This window comes from Petromyzon marinus, chromosome 69 (assembly GCF_048934315.1).
Source record: "Petromyzon marinus isolate PM22_M1 ecotype Great Lakes invasive population chromosome 69, UKy_Petmar_22M1.pri1.0, whole genome shotgun sequence".
Lineage (NCBI taxonomy): Eukaryota > Metazoa > Chordata > Hyperoartia > Petromyzontiformes > Petromyzontidae > Petromyzon > Petromyzon marinus.
In genome coordinates, this window is record NC_133735.1 from 2,111,051 (window position 1) to 2,127,430 (window position 16,380).

General features: G+C 55.3%; 1 protein-coding gene across 5 annotated transcripts in view; it reads left to right on the plus strand.

Moving 5' to 3' along the window:
* The window catches only part of ZNF423 (zinc finger protein 423), a 273,642-nt gene that overhangs the window by 178,221 nt on the left and 79,041 nt on the right, over window positions 1-16,380 (plus strand). The window lies entirely within an intron of this gene.

Below are 16,380 nucleotides of genomic sequence, written 5' to 3' on the forward strand. Positions count from 1 at the left end.
CGTGAACACACACACACACGTGAACACACACGTGCGCACACACACACACGTGAACACACACACACACGTGAACACACACGTGAACACACACGTGAACACACACGTGAACACACACGTGAACACACACGTGAACACACACGTGCACACACACGAACACACACACACGTGAACACACACGCACACGTGAACACACGTGCACACGTGAACACACGTGCACACGTGAACACACACACACACACGTGAACACACACACACACGTGCCTGTATTGTCCTGCATAAATAAATGCAAGCAATGAGCTCCACCCCTCCCCACGCACCACCCCCACGCACCCCACTCCCACCTCCATGCCCCCCCCCCCACTCCTTCTGCTGCCCCCCCCCCACTCCAGCCCTGGGGCCCAGGCGTCGTGGGGGGGTAGTGGTGGTGGGGGGCGGTGCCCACTCTGACGGGCGTGCGAGGTTCATTAAGATTATCGCTGAGCAGCCCTCGCGCGCAAGGGCGGAGCGCGCGGAGCGCATTGTAATGAGGCCCAGTGAGCGGCAACGGGGAGAGCTGTCACCTCCTCATCCTCATCCTCCTCATCCTCCTCATCCTCCTCATTCTCATCCTCCTCATCCTCCTCCTCATCCTCCTCATCCTCATCTTCCTCCTCATCCTCCTCATCCTCATCTTCCTCCTCATCCTCCTCATCCTCATCTTCCTCCTCATCCTCCTCATCCTCATCCTCCTCATCCTCATCCTCCTCCTCATCCTCATCCTCCTCATCATCCGCATCCACCACACACACAGATACACACTCAGACTCAAGACACCACAGCGGGGAGACACGGGGAGACACGGGGAGAGCTGTCACCTCCTCCTCATCCTCCTCATCCACCTCATCCTCCTCCTCATCCACCTCATCCTCCTCCTCCTCATCCACCACACACACACAGATACACACTCAGACTCGAGACACCACCGCGAGGAGACACGGGGAGACACGGGGAGACACGGGGAGAGCTGTCACCTCCTCCTCATCCTCCTCATCCACCTCATCCTCCTCCTCCTCCTCATCCACCTCATCCTCCTCCTCCTCCTCATCCACCACACACACAGATACACACTCAGACGCGAGACACCGCCGCTGGGAGACACGGGGAGACACGGGGAGACACGGGGAGAGCTGTCACCCCCTCCTCCTCCTCATCCTGTTCCTCCTCCTCATCCTCCTCCTCATCCACCACACACACAGATACACACTCAGACTCAAGACACCACCACGGGGAGACACGGGGAGACACGGGGAGAGCTGTCACCTCCTCATCCTCCTCATCCTCCTCATCATCCTCCTCATCCTCCTCAACCACACACACAGATACACACTCAGACTCGAGACACGGGGAGACACGGGGAGACACGGGGAGAGCTGTCACCTCCTCCTCCTCATAGTATGTGTGAGTGTGTTAATGAGTGAGTGTGTTAGTGTGTGAGTGAGTGTGTTAATGAGTGAGTGTGTGAGTGTTTGTGTAAGTGTGTTAATGAGTGAGTGAGTGTGAGTGTGTTAATGAGTGAGTGTGTTAGTGTGTGAGTGAGTGTGTTAATGAGTGAGTGTGTGAGTGTTTGTGTAAGTGTGTTAATGAGTGAGTGTGTGTTAGTGTGTTAATGAGTGAGTGTGTGAGTGAGTGTGTGAGTGTGTTAATGAGTGAGTGTGTGAGTGTGTGTGTGTGAGAGTGTTAATGAGTGAGTGTGTGAGTGAGTGTGTAAATGTGTTAATGAGTGAGTGTGTGAGTGAGTGAGTGAGCGTGTGAGTGTTAATGAGTGAGTGTGTTAGTGAGTGTGTTAATGAGTGAGTGTGTGAGTGTGTGTGTGAGAGTGTTAATGAGTGAGTGTGTTAGTGTGTGTGAGTGTGTTAATGAGTGAGTGTGTGAGTGAGTGTGTAAATGTGTTAATGAGTGAGTGTGTGAGTGAGTGAGAGAGAGGGGAGTGAGTGGGTAAGTGAGTGTGTGTGAGTGTGTGAGTGGACCCCCCTAATGGAACATCTTCGCCGGTTAGAAACATTTAGGCTGGCCTGCCTACGATCCATCCTGGGTTTAACCAGACTGGATTGTGTGAGGAGCTCACAAATCCTTGAAAGATCTGGGCAAGGTCCCATCGGTGAGCTCCTCCGGCGGGGAAGGCTGCGATGGCTGGGTCATGTAGCCCGCATGCCCAGCCACCGCATGCCGAAACAGCTTTTGTTCGGCCGGATTGAGGGGGCTAAGCGGGCGCGGCACGGGCTAGAGAAGAGATGGAGTGATGTGGTACAGGAGGACGTGGAGCTGAGTGGACTTGCCGATGACCGGTACCAGCGGTGTCAAGATCGGCCTCTGTGGAGGAGGCTCGTGAAGGACGCTACTGGGCAGTTGGAGGCAGTCGCCCTCCAACAAAAACGGAGGGCGGAGGAGCGACGCTCACAACAACGAGCGGAGCGCCGGGTGACTAAGGCACAGCAGGTTGGCACAGTAGGGGGCACAGGTGGTGCATCAGCTAGTCATCTCAGTCAGTCGACCCGTGGCACCTGGGTCGGCCTCGTGACCTCCTGCCAGTGGGCGTTCGACACTTCACGTGGCCTCAGGGTTCACATAGCCTGGCACAAGCGTTGTGGTAACGTCACCGCTACTTAGTGGCGAATGGCGGTTGTTATTGTTGTTGTTTGAGACTGGAGCGTGCCACTAAGAGATGGGGCCTTACCATCAGCCCCACCAAAACTAAGCACCTGCCTGGGTATTTTGTACCATTGGACACTCCACCCCCTCAACTCCCAATCGGTGATGGAGCAGTTGTGGAGAGAGTGGAGAGTTTCCCATACCTGGGCAGTGTGCTTATGACCGGCTCCAGTTTAACAGCAGAGGTCTCACTCCGAATCAGTCGAGCGGCAATATCTTTTCATCGGTTGCGTAACGCTGTGTGGAAGCAACCTGGTCTGTCGCTCCGCACTAAGCTTCAGGTCTTCTCGGCCACGGTCATTCCCTCCCTTCTCTACGCTTGCGAAACGTGGACCCCCCTAATGGAACATCTTCGCCGGTTAGAAACATTTAGGCTGGCCTGCCTACGATCCATCCTGGGTTTAACCAGACTGGATTGTGTGAGGAGCTCACAAATCCTTGAAAGATCTGGGCAAGGTCCCATCGGTGAGCTCCTCCGGCGGGGAAGGCTGCGATGGCTGGGTCATGTAGCCCGCATGCCCAGCCACCGCATGCCGAAACAGCTTTTGTTCGGCCGGATTGAGGGGGCTAAGCGGGCGCGGCACGGGCTAGAGAAGAGATGGAGTGATGTGGTACAGGAGGACGTGGAGCTGAGTGGACTTGCCGATGACCGGTACCAGCGGTGTCAAGATCGGCCTCTGTGGAGGAGGCTCGTGAAGGACGCTACTGGGCAGTTGGAGGCAGTCGCCCTCCAACAAAAACGGAGGGCGGAGGAGCGACGCTCACAACAACGAGCGGAGCGCCGGGTGACTAAGGCACAGCAGGTTGGCACAGTAGGGGGCACAGGTGGTGCATCAGCTAGTCATCTCAGTCAGTCGACCCGTGGCACCTGGGTCGGCCTCGTGACCTCCTGCCAGTGGGCGTTCGACACTTCACGTGGCCTCAGGGTTCACATAGCCTGGCACAAGCGTTGTGGTGACGTCACCGCTACTTAGTGGCGAATGGCGGTTGTTATTGTTGTTGTTTGAGACTGGAGCGTGCCACTAAGAGATGGGGCCTTACCATCAGCCCCACCAAAACTAAGCACCTGCCTGGGTATTTTGTACCATTGGACACTCCACCCCCTCAACTCCCAATCGGTGATGGAGCAGTTGTGGAGAGAGTGGAGAGTTTCCCATACCTGGGCAGTGTGCTTATGACCGGCTCCAGTTTAACAGCAGAGGTCTCACTCCGAATCAGTCGAGCGGCAATATCTTTTCATCGGTTGCGTAACGCTGTGTGGAAGCAACCTGGTCTGTCGCTCCGCACTAAGCTTCAGGTCTTCTCGGCCACGGTCATTCCCTCCCTTCTCTACGCTTGCGAAACGTGGACCCCCCTAATGGAACATCTTCGCCGGTTAGAAACATTTAGACCGGCCTGCCTACGATCCATCCTGGGTTTAACCAGACTGGATTGTGTGAGGAGCTCAAAAACCCTTGAAAGATCAGGGCAAGGTCCCATCTGTGAGCTCCTCCCGCGGGCAAGGCTGCGATGGCTGGGTCATGTAGCCCGCATGCCCAGCCACCGCATGCCGAAACAGTTTTTGTTCGGCCAGATCGAGGGGGCTAAACGGGCGCGGCACGGGCTAGAGAAGAGATGGAGTGATTTGGTACAGTAGGAGCTGAGTGGACTTGCCGATGACTGGTACCAGCGGTGTCAAGATCGGCCTCTGTGGAGGAGGCTCGTGAAGGACGCTACTGGGCAGTTGGAGGTAGTCGCCCTCCAATAACAACGGAGGGCGGAGGAGCGACGCTCACAACAACGAGCGGAGCGCTGGGTGGCTAAAGCACAGCAGGTTGGCACAGTAGGGGGCACAGGTGGTGCATCAGCCAGTCATCTCAGTCAGTCGACCCGTGGCACCTGGGTCTGCCCCGTGACCTCCTGCCAGAGGGCGTTCGACACTCCACGTGGCCTCAAGGTGCACATGTCCTGGCACAAGCGTCGTGGTGACGTCACTGCCAATTAGTGGTGAATGGCGGTTGTTGTTGTTGTGTTTGTGTGTGTGTACGTGTGTGTGTGTTTGTTTGTGTGTACGTGTGTGTGTGTGTGTTTGTATGTGTGTTTGTATGTGTGTACATGTGTGTGTGTGTGTTTGTATGTGTGTACATGTGTGTGTACGTGTGTATGTGTGTGTATGTGTGTGTGTATGTGTTTGTACGTGTGTTTGTGTGTACATGTGTCTCTGTGTCTGTATGTACGTGTGTGTGTGTGTACGTGTGTGTGTACGTATGTGTGTACGTGTGTGCGTGTGTGTGTGTGCGGCCTATCGTATAAGATTGCCTAGCGCCGACTGACCGGCCGATAGGCTGAGCGATCGACTTAACACGACCGTTACATTCTAAAAATACATCTTCGGTTGACAGGCGAAGAAAGTCAGTATCAGTTTCGGCCGACAACGAAACTATGCCGAAATAGACCATTTGCCAAATATCTGCGCCAAAACCGAATTTCGGTCGGCCTCTTCTCCACGTGCCTCCTGTACCACATCACTCCATCTCTTCTCCAGCCCGTTCCGCGCCCGTTCAGCCCCCTCGATCCGGCCGAACAAAAGCTGTTTTCGTCGGCATGCGGTGGCTGGGCATGCTGGCTACGTGACCCAGCCAACGCAGCCTTGCACGCCCGAAGAGCTCACCGATGGGACCTTGCTCAGATCTTTAAAGGATTTGTGAGCTCCTCGCACAATCCAGCCTGGTTAAAGCCAGGGATGGATCGTAGGCAGGGCCAGCCTGAATGTTTCAGATGTTCCATTAGAGGGCTCCACGTGTCACAGGCGTCGAGAAAGGGAGGGCATGGCTGTGGCTGACGTGAACCCGAAGCTTCTCGTGGAGAGACACGGGCAGCATTAGGCGGCCGGTGAAATGATATTGCCGCTCGTTTGCTTTGGAGTTTGACCTCTGCTGCCATAACGGAGCTGGTCATAAGCACACTGCCCAGGTACCAGAACTCCTCCACTCTTTAGTTGAACCCACAATTGGATTGACTCTCTAAAACAACCGGTGGGCTGTATTAGTAAACTAATTGCCGTCTTATTTACGTGACAAATGCCTGACTAATTGTCTGCGTCGGGTGGTGGAGGGTTACGACACAACATTTATACTTCCGCGATCTAACCTAAGAGAGAGAAAAAAACAACTTTATTGTGAGTCGTGATGATGTCACGTAGGGCAATCTGCACACGAACGCCACCCTCCATCAGCAGTAATGGCCACCGCGGTGGCTGGGAGATGTTAACTACTTCGCTTGGTGTACAGGAGGTCGTGGGTTCGATCCCGACCCTGACGCCTGTTGCTGTATATTTGGAGTTTGCGTGTGGCTAGGAGATGTTAACTACCTCGCCTGGTGTACAGGAGGTCGTGGATTCGATCCCGACCCTGACGCCTGTTGCTGTATATTTGGAGTTTGCTTGTGGCTAGGAGATGTTAACTACCTCGCCCGGTGTACAGGAGGTCGTGGGTTCGATCCCGACCCTGACGCCTGCTGCTGCTGTATATTTGGAGTTTGCGTGTGGCTATGAGATGTTAACTACCTCGCCTGGTGTACAGGAGGTCGTGGGTTCAATCCCGACCCTGACAACGCCTGCTGCTGTATATTTGGAGTTTGATTGTGGCTAGGAGATGTTAACTACCTCGCCTGGTGTACAGGAGGTCGTGGATTCGATCCCGACCCTGACACCTGCTGCTGTTTATTTAGAGTTTGCGTTTCTCTCTCTCTCTCTCTTTTCCTGTGATGAGATGTTAATTACTTCGCTTGGTATACGGGAGGTCGTGGCTACAATCCCGACCCTGACGCCTGCTGCTGTATATTTGGAGTTTTCGTGTGGCTAGGAGATGTTAACTACCTCGCCTGGTACACAGGAGGTCATGGGTTCAATCCGGACCCTGATGCCTGCTGCTGTATATTTGAAGTTTGCGTGTCTCTCTCTCTCTCCCTGTGTTGAGATGTTAACTACCTCGCCTGGTACACAGGAGGTCATGGGTTCAATCCGGACCCTGATGCCTGCTGCTGTATATTTGGAGTTTGCGTGTCTCTCTCTCTCCCCCTGTGTTGAGATGTTAACTACCTCGCCTGGTACACAGGAGGTCGTGGCTGCTGTATATTTGAAGTTTGCGTGTCTCTCTCTCTCTCTCCCTGTGTTGAGATGTTAACTACCTCGCCTGGTACACAGGAGGTCGTGGGTTCAATCCCGACCCTGACACCTGCTGCTGTATATTTGAAGTTTGCGTGTCTCTCTCTCTCTCTCTCCCTGTGATGAGATGTTAACTACCTCGCCTGGTACACAGGAGGTCGTGGCTGCTGTATATTTGGAGTTTGCGTGTCTCTCTCTCTCTCGCCGTGGTCACGTGGCGTTTTTTCCCTCCGGGTCCTCCGCTTTTCCCCTGCACGTTTGGAATCGACGTCACGCGTTTTGACAATCTGGACATTTCCACGTGGTGATGATGATGATGATCATCATGATAAGCCACTTCTTCATTTGTGTCCAGGCAGCTTCTAAAAAAAATTAGCTACATTGCACAGTTTGGGGCCTTACCTGGTAAAAAAAAGTTTAAAAAAATGAGTTGAGTTTAGTGTTTTTAGTTAGCTTAAGGATTCATCTCTGTCCAATGCCCTGCCTGGTCTAAGGCTCTTCACGCTTCGTCAACGGACGGGACCTTTCCCCGCCGGATGTTATCTGGGCCGAGGGGGATCGGCCCCTCCGCCGAGGAGTCTCAGGGAATCACGCCCGGCAGAATCCGTCCCCTTGTAGGGGGTAAGGGAAGACCCCCGCTTAGGGGTGGCTTCATTTTTACTGGCTAGGGGGTCCGCTCGTGAGCGTCAGCCACTGCCGCCTCTCCCCACTTCACTCCGTTCTCTGGGGTCCGTAGCTGCCACAGGTCCCGATGCCCGCCCCCCCCCCATGCCCCCCCATGGCCCCCCCCACGTGGTTGACGGTGCCCCGAACCTCCCCGCTACGAGCGGCATTCGCTTAGCGAGCCACCGGTGGGGTTTCAATGGGTGGGTGGCCCACCCCACCACCACCACCACCACCCACTAGGTGGGTGCCCACCACGGGAGTGAAAGAAAGGCAGGCGCCGTCTGACAAACGACAGTCAGACCCAACAACAACAACAACAACAACCACGGCGCTTGTGCCAGGCTAGGTGCACGTTGAGGCCACGTGGAGTGTCGAAGGCTGTCGCTGTTTGGCAGGAGGGGGAGGGGGGTCACGGGACCGACCCAGCAGGTGCCATGGGTTGACTGTGACTGAGATGACCACTGGCAGATGTACCACCCGAGCCCCCCACCACCCGAGCCCCCCACCACCCGAGCCCCCCACTTCTCCCACCCCTCCTCCCCACCGCCCCCCCCACCCACCCACCCACCCCCCACAATAATAAATGAATAAAACTATAAATTGATAAATAAATATATTTTTTATAAATTGGAACACAAATATCGCCACTGTGCAAATGAACGCGGGCAGAGTGGGAGGAGGTGGGGGGGGGGGCAGGTGGAGGGGGCGGGGAGCAGGGGGGGAGGAGGTGGTGGTGGGTGGTGGTGGGTGGTGGGTGGTGGTGGTGGAGTAAGTGGTGGTGGTGGTGGGTGGTGGTAGTGGGTGGTGGTGGTGGAGTAAGTGGTGGTGGTAGTGGGTGGTGGTGGTAGTGGGTGGTGGTGGGTGGTGGTGGTGGTGGGTGGTGGTGGTGGAGTAAGTGGTGGTGGTAGTGGGTGGTGGTGGTAGTGGGTGGTGGTGGGTGGTGGTAGTGGTGGTGGTGGGTGGTAGTGGTGGGTGGTGGTGGTGGAGTAAGTGGTGGTGGTAGTGGGTGGTGGTGGGTGGTGGTAGTGGGTGGTAGTGGTGGGTGGTGGTGGTGGAGTAAGTGGTGGTGGTAGTGGGTGGTGGTGGTGGTGGGTGGTGGTGGGTGGTGGTGGTGGTGGGTGGTGGTGGTGGTGGTGGAGGAGCTAGTGGTGGTGGTGGTGGTGGAGTAAGTGGTGGTGGTGGTGGGTGGTGGTAGTGGGTGGTGGTGGTGGGTGGTGGTGGTGGGTGGTGGTGGGTGGTGGTGGTGGGTGGTGGTGGTGGGTGGTGGTAGTGGGTGGTAGTGGTGGTAGTGGGTGGTAGTGGTGGTAGTGGTGGTAGTGGGTGGTGGTGGTGGGTGGTGGTGGTAGTGGGTGGTGTTGGGTGATGGTGTTGGGTGGTGGTAGTAGGTGGTGTTGGGTGATGGTGGTGGTGTTAGGTGGTGGTGGGTGGTGGTGGTGGGTGGTAGTGGTGGTGGTGGGGAGGGGATGAAGGGTGGTGTGTGGGTGGTGACGGGTGCGGTGGGATGGAGGAGCAATTTGATCTTAACTTTGACAAAACATTTTTTTCAACAAATTAGTTTTATTCTTTTTAACGTGCGGTCCTATGCGGCTGGAATCGGCATGTGTATGTAGGTGTGTGTAGGTGTGTGTGTAGGTGTGTGTGTAGGTGTGTGTGTGTGTGTAAGTGTGTGTGTGTGTAGGTGTGTGTGTGTAGGTGTGTGTGTGTAGGTGTGTGTGTGTGTAGGTGTGTGTGTGTAGGTGTGTGTGTGTAGGTGTGTAGGTGTCTGTGTGTGTGTGTAGGTGTGTGTGTGTAGGTGTGTGTAGGTGTGTAGGGGTGTGTGAGTCTGTGTGTGAGTGAGTCTGTGTGTGTGTGTGAATCTGTGTGTGTGTGTGAGTCTGTGTGTGTGTGTGTGAGTCTGTGTGTGTGTGAGTCTATGTGTGTGTGAGTCTGTGTGTGTGTGAGTCTGTGTGTGTGTGAGTGAGTCTGTGTGTGTAGGTGTGTGTAGGTGTGTGTGTGTAGGTGTGGGTGTGTGTAGGTGTGTGTGTGTAGGTGTCTGTGTGTGTGTAGGTGTGTGTAGGTGTGTGTGTGTAGGTGTGTGTGTGTAGGTGTGTGTGTAGGTGTGTGTGTAGGTATGTGTAGGTGTGTGTGTAGGTGTCTGTGTGTGTGTGTAGGTGTGTGTAGGTGTGTGTGTGTAGGTGTCTGTGTGTGTGTAGGTGTGTGTGTGTAGGTGTGTGTGGTGCAGTGGTAGTGTAGTTGCGTTACGAACCCGATGACCCGAGTTCGATTCCCACTCACAGCCAACACCAGATGCGATTATCTGAACCGGTCATGGGCCTACCCTAGGTCGACTCAGCCTCAAATGAGTACCTTGTGCGGTGTTGTAGTAAACATCGTAATTGGGGAGACAAAGGCGGCCGGGCGTGGTGCTGGCCACCCACCCCCTCGTGTGCCATGCTGACCTTCATAGGTGCTGCTCGTTAACAGCACTTGCCCCTACAGTCCGTTACAGGCTATACGGGGGAACTTTGTCTTTGTTTTGTCTGTCGGTCACTTCGTCAATGTGTGTGTCCCACACTCACCACTCTCTCACCACTCTCTCACCACTCTCTCACCACTCACTCACCACACTCACCACTCTCTCACCACTCTCTCACCACTCTCACCAACACTCACTCACCGTCCTCACCACTCTCTCATCACTCTCTCACCACTCTCTCACCACCCTCTCACCACTCACTCACCACTCTCTCACCACTCACTCACCACTCTCACCACTCTCTCACCACTCACTCACTCACCACTCTCTCACCACTCACTCACCACTCTCTCACCACTCACTCACCACTCTCTCACCACTCACTCACCACTCTCTCACCACTCACTCACCACTCTCACCACTCTCTCACCACTCACTCACCACTCTCACCACTCTCTCACCACTCACTCACCACTCTCTCACCACTCTCTCACCACTCACTCACCACTCTCTCACCACTCTCACCACACTCACCACTCTCACCACTCACTCACCACTCTCTCACCACTCACTCACCACTCTCTCACCACTCACTCACCACTCTCTCACCACTCTCACCACTCTCTCACCACTCTCTCACCACTCTCTCATCACTCTCTCACCACTCACTCACCACTCTCTCACCACTCTCACCACTCCCTCACCACACTCACCACTCTCTCACCACTCTCTCACCACTCTCTCCAACACTCTCTCACCACACTCACCACTCTCTCCAACACTCCCTCACCACTCACTCACCACTCACTCACCACTCTCTCACCACTCTCTCACCACTCTCTCACCACTCACTCACCACTCTCACCACTCTCTCACCACTCTCTCACCACTCTCTCACCACTCTCTCACCACTCTCTCACCACTCACTCACCGTCCTCACCACTCTCTCACCACTCTCTCACCACTCTCACCACTCTCTCATCACTCTCTCACCACTCACTCACCGTCCTCACCACTCTCTCACCACTCTCTCACCACTCTCACCACTCTCCCATCACTCTCACCACTCACTCACCACTCTCTCACCACTCTCACCACTCACTCACCACTCTCTCACCACTCTCTCACCACTCACTCACCACTCTCTCACCACTCTCTCACCACTCTCTCACCACTCTCTCACCACTCTCTCACCACTCACTCACCGTCCTCACCACTCTCTCACCACTCTCACCACTCTCACCACTCTCTCATCACTCTCACCACTCACTCACCACTCTCACCACTCTCTCACCACTCACTCACCACTCTCTCACCACTCTCTCACCACTCACTCACCACTCTCTCACCACTCTCTCACCACTCTCTCCAACACTCTCTCACCACACTCACCACTCTCTCCAACACTCCCTCACCACTCTCTCACCACTCACTCACCACTCTCACCACTCTCTCACCACACTCACCACTCTCTCCAACACTCTCTCACCACTCTCTTCCTATCCTCCCTCCCCCCCTCACTCTCGCCCACTCTCTCACCACTCACTCACCACTCTCACCACTCTCTCACCACTCTCACCACTCACTCACCACTCTCTCACCACTCACTCACCACTCTCTCACCACTCTCTCACCACTCACTCACCACTCTCTCACCACTCTCACCACACTCACCACTCTCACCACTCACTCACCACTCTCTCACCACTCACTCACCACTCTCTCACCACTCACTCACCACTCTCTCACCACTCTCACCACTCTCTCACCACTCTCTCACCACTCTCTCATCACTCTCTCACCACTCACTCACCACTCTCTCACCACTCTCACCACTCCCTCACCACACTCACCACTCTCTCACCACTCTCTCACCACTCTCTCCAACACTCTCTCACCACACTCACCACTCTCTCCAACACTCCCTCACCACTCACTCACCACTCACTCACCACTCTCTCACCACTCTCTCACCACTCTCTCACCACTCACTCACCACTCTCACCACTCTCTCACCACTCTCTCACCACTCTCTCACCACTCTCTCACCACTCTCTCACCACTCACTCACCGTCCTCACCACTCTCTCACCACTCTCTCACCACTCTCACCACTCTCTCATCACTCTCTCACCACTCACTCACCGTCCTCACCACTCTCTCACCACTCTCTCACCACTCTCACCACTCTCCCATCACTCTCACCACTCACTCACCACTCTCACCACTCTCTCACCACTCACTCACCACTCTCTCACCACTCTCTCACCACTCACTCACCACTCTCTCACCACTCTCTCACCACTCTCTCCAACACTCTCTCACCACACTCACCACTCTCTCCAACACTCCCTCACCACTCTCTCACCACTCACTCACCACTCTCACCACTCTCTCACCACACTCACCACTCTCTCCAACACTCTCTCACCACTCTCTTCCTATCCTCCCTCCCCCCCTCACTCTCGCCCACTCTCTCACCACTCACTCACCACTCTCTCACCTCTCTCACCACTCTCACCACTCACTCACCACTCTCTCACCACTCTCACCACTCTCTCACCACTCTCTCACCCTCCTCCCTCATTCCTCATCTCCCCGTTCCATCCATTCCACCACACCCCCTCCCCCACCCCCTTAATAATCATCTCCCTCTCTCTCTCTCTTAATCTGCCTGATTCTCTTAATCTGGTGGTGCCTCTCCTGGGAGATGCGCGATGCTTATGCCGTGATAATTATCTTTGCTGAGCGGAGAGGGAGGCACGGGGAGGAGGAGGAGGTGGAGGAGGAGGAGGAGGCGGAGGAGGCACCGTCAACCCCGTTATTAATTGTGAGCCACGGCCACGGAGAGGGAGGGAGAGAGAGGTGGGGAAGGAATAGAGAGGGAAAGAGAGAGAGTGGGATGGGGGGAAGAGATGGGGGGAGAGAGAGAGAGCGTGGGGGAGAGAGAAGGAGAATGGAGAGAGAGAGAGTGGAGAGAGAGTGGAGAGAGAGAGAGTGGAGAGATAGTGGAGAGGGAGTGGAGAGAGAGAGAGAGAGTGGAGAGATAGTGGAGAGAGAGTGGAGAGAGAGTGGAGAGAGAGTGGAGAGAGAGTGGAGAGCATAGGAGAGAGAATTATTGACTTTTAATATCCAAATGTGTTGTTGGCCAGGAGCAAGGCACTTTGCAACGTGCAAGCAACACTCATCATCATCATCACGGTGGCTGGGAGATGTTGACTACCTCGCCTGGTACGCAGGAGGTCGTGGGTTCGATCCCGACCCTGACGATGCCTGCTGCTGCTGTATATTTGGAGTCTGCGTCGCTCTCTCATCATCATCATCACGGTGGCTAGGAGATGTTGACTACCTCGCCTGGTGTACAGGAGGTCGTGGGTTCGATCCCGACCCTGACGATGCCTGCTGCTGTATATTTGGAGTCTGCGTCTCTCTCTCATCATCATCATCACGGTGGCTAGGAGATGTTGTCTACCTCGCCTGGTACGCAGGAGGTCGTGGGTTCGATCTCGACCCTGACGATGCCTGCTGCTGCTGCTGTATATTTGGAGTCTGTTTGTCTCTGTCTTTCTCTCCCCCGTGGCCCGGTGGATTTTTCTCCGGGATCCTCTGGCGTTTCCCCTCCACCTTTATAAACACGCGTTTCAGATCATTTTGCTGCTGCTATAAATGTGCACGTGACGGTGATGATGATGATGATTATGATGGCCAATTACGGTTGAGTTGTTATCATTTGTTATAGTCAGGTGGCTTCTGAAGAAGAGCTTAGGGGTGGGGCCTTACCTGGTAACGTGAAACATAGTTTAGTTTTAGTGTGGGTCTCTATGGGCGTGGGTCTCTGTGGGTCTCTGTGGGTCTCTGTGGGTGTGGGTCTCTGTGGGTGTCTATGGGTGTGGGTCTCTATGGGTCTCTATGGGTGTAAGTCTCTGTGGGTTTCTATGGGTGTGAGTCTCTGTGGGTCTCTATGGGTGTGGGTCTCTGTGGGTGTCTATGGGTGTGGGTCTCTGTGGGTCTCTATGGGTGTGGGTCTCTGTGGGTGTCTATGGGTGTGGGTCTCTGTGGGTCTCTATGGGTGTGGGTCTCTGTGGGTCTCTATGGTGTGGGTCTCTGTGGGTGTTGATGGTTGTGGGTCTCTGTGGGTCTCTATGGTGTGGGTCTCTGTGGGTGTTGATGGTTGTGGGTCTCTGTGGGTCTCTATGGTATGGGTCTCTGTGGGTCTCTATGGTGTGGGTCTCTGTGGGTGTTGATGGTTGTGGGTCTCTGTGGGTCTCTATGGTGTGGGTCTCTGTGGGTGTTGATGGTTGTGGGTCTCTGTTGGTCTTTATGGGTGTGAGTCTCTGTGGGTATTTATGAGTGTGGGTCTCTGTGGGTCTCTATGGGTGTGAGTCTCTGTGGGTGTCTGTGGGTGTGGATCTCTGTGGGTCTCTATGAATGTGGGTCTCTGTGCGTCTCGATGTGTGTGGGTCTCTGTGGGTCTCTATGGGTGTGGGTCTCTGTGGGTCTCTATGGGTGTGGGTCTCTGTGGGTCTCTATGGGTGTGGGTCTCTGTGGGTCTCTGTGGGTCTCTATGCGTGTGTGGCTGCTGCTATACATGTCCACGTGATGATGATGACGAAGATTTCCTCCGTGAGGGTGCCCCTCGACTGGCCAGCCGCTGCCTGGCGGTGTCATCATCAGGTTCTTTTGCTTCAGGAGTGGACTTGATCGATCGCCCATTGAACTCGATCGATCATTGGACTCGATCGATCGCCCATTGGACTCGATCGATCGCCCATTGGACTCGGATCGATGGACCTTCCCACTCGCTCCGTCGATGGTTATGAGGAGCACCATCGCGATTCTGAACCCCTCTCTCATTGCGATTGATGTGCACGCACGCGTAACGTACGTGTGTCATGTGTGTGCATGTGTGCGTGCGTGTGTACGTGCGTGTGTGTACGTGTGTGTGCTCATGACCTGCTCCGGTTTAACAGCAGACGTCTCACTCCGAATCAGTCGAGCGGCAATATCTTTTCATCGGTTGCGTAACGCTGTGTGGAAGCTACCTGGTCTGTCGCTCCGCACGAAGCTTCAGGTCTTCTCGGCCACGGTCATTCCCTCCCTTCTCTACGCTTGCGAAACGTGGACCTCCCTAATGGAGCATCTTCACCGGGTTGAAACATTTTTGCTGGCCTGCCTACGATCTATCCTGGGTTTAACCAGGCTGGATTGTGTGAGGAGCTCACAAATCCTTGCAAGATCTGGGCACGGTCCCATCGGTGAGCTCCTCCGGCAGACAAGGCTGCGTTGGCTGGTTCATGTAGCCCCAATGCCCAGCCACCGCATGCCCAAACAGCTTTTGTTCGGCCGGATCGAGGGAGCTAAACGGGTGCGGCACGGGCTAGAGAAGAGATGGAGTGATGTGGTACAGGAGGACGTGGAGCTGAGTGGACTTGCCGATGACCGGTACCAGCGGTGTCAAGATCGGCCTCTGTAGATGGAGGCTCGTGAAGGAGGCTACTGGGCAGTTGGAGGTAGTCGCCCTCCAACAACAACGGAGGGCGGAGGAGCGACGCTCAGAACAATGAGCGGAGCGCCGGGTGGCTAAACCGCAGCAGGTTGGCACAGTAGGGGGTACAGGTGGTGCATCAGCCAGTCATCTCGGTCATCTCAGTCAGTTGACCCGTGGCACCTGGGTCTGCCCCGTGACCTCCTGCCAGCGGGCGTTCGACACTTCACGTGGCCTCAAGGTGCACATGGCCTGGCACAAGCGTCGTGGTGACGTCACCGCCACTTAGAGGCGAATGGCGGTTGTTGTTGTTGTGCGTGTGTGTGCGTGTATATGTGTGTGTGTATGTGTGTGCGTGTATGTGTACATGTGTGTGTGTACGTGTGTGCGTGAGTGTGTGTGCGTGTACATGTACGGTGCTGCTACTGGTGCTACGCCTCCCTGAGATTCGGCGGTGAACTGGAGCACACCCACCCAGCAACTTGTGAACGGGTGGGCGGGCGGATGGGTGAGCGGGTGGGTGGGTGAGTGAGTGATCGAGTGGGTGAGCGGGTGGGTGAGTGAGTGATTGAGTGGGTGAGCGGGTGGGTGAGTGAGTGATCAAGTGGGTGAGCGGGTGCGTGAGTGAGTGATCGAGTGGGTGAGCGGGTGGGTGAGTGAGTGATCAAGTGGGTGAGCGGGTGGGTGAGTGAGTGATCGAGTGGGTGAGCGGGTGGGTGAGTGAGTGATCGAGCGGTTGGGTGAGTGAGTGATCGAGTGAGAGAGTGGGTGGGTGAGTGAGAGAGTGGGTGAGTGGGTGATCGAGTGAGAGAGTGGGTAGATGAGTGAGAGAGTGGGTGAGTGAGAGAGTGAGTGAGCGAGTGAGAGAGTGAGTGAGAGAGTGGGTGAGCGAGTGAGAGAGTGGGTGAGTGAGAGAGTGGGTGAGTGAGAGAGTGGGTGGGTG